We start from the raw sequence: 6,587 nt of genomic DNA, 5'->3' as shown, positions 1-6,587 counted from the left end.
GCAGCATTCTCCTAACAAAGCCAACAGCAAATTAAACTAAACTAATCAGGACTGGAGGTAACAACAGCTTAATAATAATACTATTAATAAATGAAAACAAACTTGTCCACCAGCAATACGATGCACTTCCAGTACCAAGGAAAGCACCTGTCCTAGATTAAACATTTGCCCAAACTGGAAAAAAAAAATATATATACTAGTAAGACACCTGAGGGTGGAATGCGACCTCAGGGTGACATGCGACGCCAATTCTTGACTATCTGGCCAACCACAGCGTTTCTCTGACGATTCTAGTTGTTGTCATTCTGGGGGGAGTTTGTTCATGTTTTTGTGAGGGTATCAACCCTAGGAGACACGGGGAGAACATGCAAACTCCACACAGAAAGGCCCTATCGCCAACCCCACCTAGGGTGTGAGCGATAGGGCCTACACATGGAGATGTGGAGAACACTATATATGGAGATAGTCCAGTCCATCATGTCATATGGGACTACCGTCATAGACAGTAGCCATTGTTAGGCCGGAGTCAATGGCCGTCTGTCTGACTGTCTGTACAGGAAGTCCACATCTCCATGTTTAGGCCACACAGGTTCGCTCCATTTCTCCATGTATAGGTCCAAATGCCCAACGTCGAGCTTGACAAGGAGGATACCGCACATTGTACCTCATCCACCCTTTCTTCTCTCTCCTTTTGGTATCTTTATCCTCCTCCTCCTTTTTTTCTTTTTTATTATTCTCTTTTTTTCACAGCCGCCCCCATATTTACTTTAGAAAATATATATTAAATTCTAAGAACGTTTCGAGTACCAGTTTGATACAAGAGCGAATAAGCGCTACACTTCTGGAATCCTGTGCGTCGACTTAAAGTCGGATCCAGGCCTAATAACTTTATCTAGCCGCCCTGTTGCCAGCTCCTTGTTACATTTTCTTTTCTGAGACACATTGTACCTCATCCACCCTTTCTTCTCTCTCCTTTTGGTATCTTTATCCTCCTCCTCCTTTTTTTCTTTTTTATTCTTCTCTTTTTTTGTCTTTCTTAGTCTTGTGTATCCTTCTCTTTTTGCTACTGTCTATGACGGTAGTCTCATATGACATGATGGACTGGACTATCTCCATATATAGTGTTATCCACATTAGCGTTTCTCTGACGATTCTAGTTGTTATCAACCCTAGGAGACACGGGGAGAACATGCAAACTCCACACAAAAAAAGGCCCTATCGCCAACCCCACCTAGGGTGTGAGCGATAGGGCCTAAACATGGAGATGTGGAGAACACTATATATGGAGATAGTCCAGTCCATCATGTCATATGGGACTACCGTCATAGACAGTAGCCATTGTTAGGCCGGAGTCAATGGCTGTCTGTCTGACTGTCTGTACAGGAAGTGATGTCACATGACATACTTTTTATGCCCATATATGAGTCATTCTGTACCACATCTCCATGTTTAGGCCACACAGGTTCGCTCCATTTCTCCATGTATAGGTCCAAATGCCCAACGTCGAGCTTGACAAGGAGGATACCGCACATTGTACCTCATCCACCCTTTCTTCTCTCTCCTTTTGGTATCTTTATCCTCCTCCTCCTTTTTTGAGCGGTGGTCACAACGCTCCTATACGTGGCCGTGTGTGTGGGTATGTCTGTCTCCGTCCGTGTCTGTCTGTCTGTCTGTATGTAGCCTACAGTACCTTTTATGACCACACATGTTAAGAGAGGGGCGCTGTTTTCAGGCCAGGCACACACACACACACACACACACACGCACACACACATACACACACAGGGGGGAAGGGGGGGGGGGGGGGGGGGGGGGGTAAGAGGGTGCTGTTGAGACTAGCCTGGGGGGGGGCGACAGAATTCATAGATCTAGAACACATAGAATTCATAGATATAGAACACAGAATATGTACAGTACAGTACAGTTAGGTACAGTAGAGTACAGTAAACCACTGCTCAGTTCACACGGGTGTGATTTTTCCTTTTTTATTCTTCTCTTTTTTTCACAGCCGCCCCCATTTTTACTTTAGAAAATATATGTTAAATTCTAAGAACGTTTCGAGTACCAGTTTGATACAAGAGCGAATAAGCGCTACACTTCTGGAATCCTGTGCGTCGACTTAAAGTCGGATCCAGGCCTAATAACTTTATCTAGCCGCCCCGTTGCCACCCCCTTGTTACATTTTCTTTTCTGAGACACATTGTACCTCATCCACCCTTTCTTCTCTCTCCTTTTGGTATCTTTATCCTCCTCCTCCTTTTTTTCTTTTTTATTCTTCTCTTTTTTTGTCTTTCTTAGTCTTGTGTATCCTTCTCTTTTGGCTACTGTCTACTGTCGGTAGTCCCATATGACATGATGGACTGGACTATCTCCATATATAGTGTTATCCACATTTTGTGTAGCCGCCCCGTACAGGAAGTGATGTCACAACTCGCTGACATCACACTGACATCACTCCCGTACAGAAGGAAGGTTACAGAAGGAAGTTACGGAAGGAAGGAAGGTCACTCAAGCGACACGGTTTTTCAGAGTATATGCGACCTTCGGTCGCAACAATCAATGACCCTCCCCAAGTGATAAAAGAAAAAAGACTAACCCTCCCCATGCGTGTCACAATATATTGTCCGTATTAAAATGTGACAATAAGTATATTTTGACTATATCTAAGATACTTACCGTTATACTCACCTTACCTGGCCCGGTCCTGGAAGAAGAGGAAACGTGGGAAACCCTGAAAGAAGAAAAGACTATTATTATTTAATCCTTTGAAGAAAGTTGAATGACATTATTAAAGAAATGTGCTTACCTGATGCTCCATTGAAACTCCTGCCCATGTAAACTCACTTTTGTAATAAACGTGCCTGTTCTCTCTCTAGGTCGTCCTCAGACGAGCCTTCCATCGTCGCTTCCAGTCATCCCGGTTCTCCATACATCTGGCCAGCTCGTTGGTACTTTGTGCTCCTACATCTTTCTTGAGTACATCCACATATGTTAGTGTGGGACGTCTGTTGTAGATTTCTATGATTATTGCATAAAAATATACTGAGAAAAAGAAAGGTTCGAGAAGTGTTCAAACACAATCAATGTTTATTCAAAAAGGAGCTCCGACCTGGCAACACCACACCGTCTGGTATAGTAGTCCTACAGCAAGTCCTCAAAAAAGGCCTTAGTTTTTGAGATACCCCTACCCGAGTTAGAACAAAACACAACAATGTTTTTTCTTATCTTTAGGGTGTCCCATAAATGAAATGGATTGTTGTGAAATAATTTTTTTGGGGGAAATTCGTTTTTTTGGCTATTCTTTAGACTTAACCCAATCTCTTTAAAAGGCAAATCCGAATAGGGTAAAGCTGACAAAAAAGCCTATAACTTGAGAATGCTCACTCTTATCGTCATAAAATCTGCTGAGAAGTGAACCAGGTGTCTACCCTACATCAACAAAGAGTCAGAATGCAATTTATCTAAAGAAATACTGATATATTGTCCTTTAAACATACCTTTAGTTTAGGCGGAAATTGTACTTTTGTGGTGAGGACTCCTTTACTTTCTGTCATTGACAAGAAAAACACATATTTATGTAAAATAAGCTGTTACTGCATTGCCTAAGATGCTACTAAACAATAACCAGTGGTTGTGTGGAGATAGCTAGTACAGTTTTATTGCAAATCAGATTTCTTTAGACATACCCCTCCCCTGAAAAAGACAAACTGAATCCGAATAGTAGTTAGGTGACACACTGGTCATCATTTTTGGGGAGGGAAAGTCAAGGTGGCTGAACTGTACCACATCACCAAACTGTCAGAATACCAGTAAGACTCCCTAATCGGGAGATAAGCGACCGTCAGGTCGCATGTATACACAAATTGCCATTGGTTGCTGGGTAAATCAGGGGCGGAGGTTGTGATTGCGACCGTAAGGTCGCAGTTTAGTATCAAAACCTCCACCGGCCGTCCGTCGGTCGGTCGGTCGGTCGGTCGGTCACACGTCACACGTCACACCTTTGCCCTGCTCATATCTCCGCATCAGTATGACATCACACCACATGTACACAAACCTTTGTGTACGTTGCTGTGGCAACAGTCTGTTGTTGCTGGTCTGTTAGTGTACGTTAGCAACCACCTTAGCAACCATGGTTTTACCCTAGCAACCAACTGTTTACCCTAGTCTCAATATATTGAATCCACTTTCACAATGTAAAGTCCAGTTCAACATTTCAAACACCAAAAATGGTAAAATACCAAACAATACAGGTTCTCAGGGTTCTTGAAGATCAAGAGTCTTGGTCAAATACTTCTGTTGGTTTCTGCACTGATCATTTATACAATTCAGCTGTGTTTGCTTGTGTCATCATGATGAGGTCATAAATCAGCCATGCCCAAATATAGATTTTACGGGTTTACATGCTTACTCAGTTATTCGTTATGTGAAAGTCCTATGACATCTATGATATCTGACATCATCATACATACATTCCCTTTTATGCCCATAAATGGAGATCCCCTCTGTAGAACCAGCCACTGACATCACTGTAATGTCAGGGGAACCAAATCCCTTTTATGCCCATATATGGAGATCCCTGTGATGCCAGGGGAACCAAATCCCTTTTATGCCCATATATGGAGATATGGAGATCCCCGTGTTGCCAGGGTAACCAAATCCATTTTATGCCCATATATGGAGATCCCTGTGATGCCAGGGGAACCAAATCCCTTTTACGCCCATATATGGAGATCCCTTATGTCATCAATATTAAGCCCATATCTGTGAATATCTATGGGTACCAGATGTCTCCATATATGGTTAAATGGTCCGATATACATCACTGGCCAGAAGACCAAGAAATGGTGCAACCTCGCCCTTTGCTTTTCTCCCTTAGGCATCTTACTGGTATGTCAGCAGTGTGATGTGTACACAAACCTTTGTGTACGTTGCTGTGGCAACAGTCTGTTGTTGCTGGTCTGTTAGTGTACGTTAGCAACCACCTTAGCAACCATGGTTTTACCCTAGCAACCAACTGTTTACCCTAGCAACCAACTGTTTACCATAGCAACCATGTTTTTTTACCCTAGCAACCAACTGTTTACCATAGCAACCATTTTTTTACCCTAGCAACCAACTGTTTACCATAGCAACCATGTTTTTTTTACCTTAGCAACCAACTGTTTACCATAGCAACCATGTTTTTTACCCTAGCAACCAACTGTTTACCCTAGCAACCAGCTGTTTACCATAGCAACCATGTTTTTTACCCTAGCAACCAACTGTTTAACATATGGAGTTATATGTTGTTCGTGTCCAAATATGGGGCTTGTGAGGTCAGACAATGCCGGTCTTATATAAAGGTAATTTGTGTACGGTGTGATGTCATACTGATGTCAGCAGTGTGTGGAGATAAGCGACCAACGGTCGCTTATCTCCCGATTAGGGAGTCTTACTGGTTTGTATCTGTAGGAGCAGTGTTTAAAAATGCGTTTTGCAAAAGTCGGCCTGATGGTGGCGCTAGCAGAGGGCCATGGGAGAAATCAGGGCGGAGGTTGTGATTTGCCATTCAAGTTGCATGATTTTAGGGCAAAATCTGTAGGAGCAGTGTCCATAAATGTGTTTTCTTTATGGGGTAGGGGTGGCGGAGATATGAGTAGGGCAAAAGTGTGACGTGATGTGTGACGGACAGACGGGCAAGACAGACAGACAGCCAGCCGGTGGAAGTTTTGATAGTAACTGAAAAATGAATAACCCACTATAATGCAGTGTATCTAAAACTACTAGAACAAGGCCTATATGGCATAAATGTCATTATTTTTTAGGTAATTCTGAATGGGAGTTGGGTGACATAATAACAGGGCATAAGTTAACGATGGTCATCATTTTAGGGGAAGGAAAGGTGGCTGTACTGTACCACATCACCAAACTATCAATATGAATAAGACAATAATGTAGTTTATCTAAAACGATTAGATCGATCAAAACAGCAATGTCTTTTTTTCCTATACTGAGTCTCCCATTCATTAATTGTGGAAAATTAATTGTGGAAATGTATTTTAAGGCAAACGTGGTTAAATGATAAAGTTGTGCACTCATACATTCAAGTAGAAAGATATCTTTCTGGAGGGTGCCAGGGCATCATAATGCTGTCTGGCTTTTCAAGACACTGATGCTGCTCAAACTGTGTATGTGACTAGTCACATGGCAAGTGCACACGTAGGCTACCAATTCAATTCAATAACCTTGCTCTTTGCATGTTCACTCTCCACACCAGCTTGGTCAAGACTAAGGAGGGCATGATTGGTTCTGTAGTAGTCTGTGTGCATGTGTGCCAGAGTCAAGCAGAGGTCTGTCATCCCAAAGAACAGGATATAACATAATGTGGGTCAGACTTGGTTATGGAGCATGATGGTTACTGGCACAAAGGACTGACAAAATAATGTTGTGCTGACCCTGGGAGGATCACTCTCAGGGCTAACTCTCACTATACTATGTAGCTCTCCACCAGGGCTCTGTAATCCTCCACATTGTCATCCATGAAGTTGAGAGGGTGGGCAGAAAAGGGGACAATATGGTTTCTTGGGGAGCACCAGTGTTGGTGACAG

The sequence above is a fragment of the Nannobrachium achirus genome (genome assembly GCF_963921795.1).
Source record: "Nannobrachium achirus genome assembly, chromosome: 4".
Classification (NCBI taxonomy): Eukaryota; Metazoa; Chordata; class Actinopteri; order Myctophiformes; family Myctophidae; genus Nannobrachium; species Nannobrachium achirus.
The sequence above is the reverse complement of the archived record's forward strand: the minus strand, read 5'-3'. Positions refer to the sequence as shown.